The sequence below is a fragment of the Enoplosus armatus genome, chromosome 16, assembly GCF_043641665.1.
Source record: "Enoplosus armatus isolate fEnoArm2 chromosome 16, fEnoArm2.hap1, whole genome shotgun sequence".
In the NCBI taxonomy this organism is placed as follows: Eukaryota; Metazoa; Chordata; class Actinopteri; order Centrarchiformes; family Enoplosidae; genus Enoplosus; species Enoplosus armatus.
The window spans coordinates 14,044,404-14,047,319 of record NC_092195.1 but is presented as its reverse complement, the minus strand read 5'-3'; positions in this window follow the sequence as shown (position 1 = coordinate 14,047,319).

The following is a 2,916-nucleotide window of genomic DNA, read 5'->3' as shown; positions in this document are numbered from 1 at the left end:
AAAAAGGAATGAAATCTCAGCGACAAATGATGCTACAACTCCACACTGCCAGTAGTTAACATTTGTTCTAAATTGCTTTTGATTCTTGATATTCTTCGAGTCATTCCTGTTACTGATGTATGAAATGTTGTTGATTTCTTATTGAGCTAAAATGTATACCATAACACTGATAAGACTGCTTTTTTACTGAAGCTACTGTGAGTTGGTGATGTTCTCAGGGTTTTTCTGTCAGATCAAAGACATGAAAAACAGGGGACAATGTGATGACATGGCTGACTACAGTACGCCCAGCTTTATCTGGTTTCTTGCTGTGCGATATGCAAATGTTCTCACACACTCACTTTGCAACGTAAACACTGTCATCACAGCATTGGTTTGTTATTTGTAGTATTTCATGAAGACACTACACAGTACATGTACAGTTGTAGCACACAGAATACACAGAGACGTCTTATCAGTCTATAAATGTACATATTGTCCATGTCCTGTGAAAACCATGTATCTCCAAAATGTTAATGTTTTCATGAGCTGAGAGAAACTGTCATATTTTCAGCTTTGTGTCAGTCAAACTTTATTTGTATAGCACCTTTCATACAAATTATTGCAATTCAAAATGATTTCATTAATTAAAAGCCAAGCTAAAAAGGAGGATTTTTAGGTTAATGTTTAATGACACTTTCAAACAGTGCTTATTTTATTTTCAAATAATCCACTGGGTTTTTAAATACAAGAATTTGCTCAAATTATCTCGTAATTCTTTCTAAAGATTTCAAATTCACCAAATTTGGAGATTAATGGTTTTCATTGGACAGTGATCTAGATCTAGTTGTAACTGATTGAAAATCTTTGAGGATCCTCAGTGGAAAAAGTCATGACGGCACAATCGGTTTCAGAAATCTCATGAAAAAATGTTGACTCCAGTTTCTCCCTGCCTGAGGGTTGGTGTCACCAGATATTAAAAAAGAAAACCTGCAGACCAAGTCCTTTCTTTATCCTTTTGTCTCTTTAGTGTCATTTCTCCTCATCTGACGTCATAATATGATATTACCATGTGTGTGAAGGGTCAACACATGCAGCTCAAAAACTGTCAAAAGGCTCATTTTACATCAGATGGGGAAAAAACAGTTTAAGCATCCATCAAAAAATGTATCTACAACATTTTTTAAATTCTCTTGTAGGGTACCAGGACCATAACCGAGATTTAAGAAATACTGAGGTCCTGAATCCAAATCAGTGCAGTGAGAACTGGCCCTTCGTTAAACCCCGACAAACCATAACAGATAAAAAGGTTGTAATGCCTTCATGTGGTCTAAAGCAACTTAACAAATCAAATGAAATTCACTAGTCAAAAACTGATATGGCAATAAATACACTGGAATCAGTCAAAAATATACCCACCATGTGTTGTTTTTTTGTAAATTGTAGGTAAAACCCCCATATTTCCAGAAAAAAATAAGAGGAGATTACCTCAGTGCCCTCAATGGTAGCTGCAGCCCTATAAGGTACATGCTCTGAGATGTGTATCACTTGGACCACAGTACTTTTACTTTGATAGGGCGACATAGGACATATAAGAGCTTTACTAAATGAAGGATTTAGAATAAGTGCTAAAAAGCATCTCGTTAACCCCACAAACCTTCATAGACAGCTCTGAAATAAAACGGGAAGCACATCAGTGATGCATAATGTCCACAAACAGCAAAGTATTTAAACATTAATCACAAGAGGATCACATGTAAACATCATGGTAGGATAATTCAGACTAATCTGGTCTGTGTGCTAAAGGATGTGTTCCTGCTCCATCTCTGTGTTGCTTCATGGTGCTGTTTAGCTCATGTGTGGGAAGGATAACACGTTTCATGCACATTTAAAGGAAAAGTTCAATATTTTGGGAAATAAGCTTATTTGCTTTCTTGTTGAGAGTTAGATAAGATTATGATTGCAGTTCATGTTTAGCTCATTTTAAAAATTAACCGTTTACTGATGACCAAGATATCCAAAACACTAAGGAGTCGGCTTTAGGAGTGACCCAGTAATCTCAAGTGTGCCTGTGTGGGTGTCACTGGGTCACTGGTGTGAACGTGAACATAACACCTGCCACTTCAGAGAGTGCATGGCCGATGATGGTGAAATGTGATCTAGTACAGTACAGGGGTCTACATAATGGAGACTGACCTGGTCACAGACAGCAAGATACCAGGAGAGAGCACATGTTGTGGATAGCACTGAGCAGGTTTACAAGCTTGTACGTGGGATTGAATATCTGAATACACAGTTGTATCTTAATCATTTTTAATATATATTCTTATATAAAAGTTTTAATTAAATTTTTCCTTACAGCATTGTTTTTTCTCCCTCATCTTTTAAGTTGCAACATAGACATTACAATATTTCCCACTAACAAGTGGACTAACTGCTTACATTTTCTACCATCAGCTACCAGAACGAAAACAAGTTTGTCCCTTTTCTTGTGTCTGCATTACCAGAATCAGGTCAATCATCCAAAAATGTGTGGGCCCATGATCTCTAGTTTTAATCCCCCGATCCACAGAGTTGCTGGAAAAACCTGGATGGGGAAAGAGCAGGAGTGACACCATGTAAAGACACCTTTGAGCAAGGCAGTGGACGACCAGCTTCGCTCCGATGTGAAACTGTGATGTGTTGTGTGCATTTACACATTTAATATGAATATGACGTACTCGATTGCAAAGGGAAAAAATATTGCATTCATTTGGGTAATTTATCAAGCAATAATGTCAAACATTTGCTGTTTCTATTTTCTTAAATGTGAGGATTTACAGCTTTTCTGTCTGTTTTATAACATAAATGACATGAAAACATTTGGATTTTGGTTGGTTGTTTAAACAAAACAAGCAATTTGAAGACTGTCTCCTTTTACGCCCTGGGTAATTGTGT